The sequence below is a fragment of the Pteropus alecto genome, unplaced genomic scaffold (genome assembly GCF_000325575.1).
Source record: "Pteropus alecto unplaced genomic scaffold, ASM32557v1 scaffold326, whole genome shotgun sequence".
Lineage (NCBI taxonomy): Eukaryota > Metazoa > Chordata > Mammalia > Chiroptera > Pteropodidae > Pteropus > Pteropus alecto.
The window spans coordinates 1330856-1331187 of NW_006438873.1; positions in this window are offsets into that span (position 1 = coordinate 1330856).

Here is a 332-nt window from a genome sequence, read left to right on the forward strand (position 1 = left end):
CACCCCCTCCCCCTGCCTCCCCATCTCTGCCTATCCTTGTCCAGCCGACCCCCCACCCGCAGCCGGGCCCCAGCTCTTGAGCCTCATGTGTCTGCCCCGGCGGCGGCCGACCGAGGAGGTGGAGGGAGGGGACGCGGATGACCTCACCAGCCCCTCTCCGACCACCCCCCCTTTCCCTTTTCAACTTTTCCAACTTTTCGTTCCGTGCCCTCCTCCGAGCGAGCGCCGTGAGCCCTGCGAGGCAGCCGGCTCCGTCTGAATGGAAAAGGCAGGCAGGGAGGGTGAGTCAGGAAGTGTCAGGCTGCCCTCCCCTGCCGCCTGCCCCCCGCCCG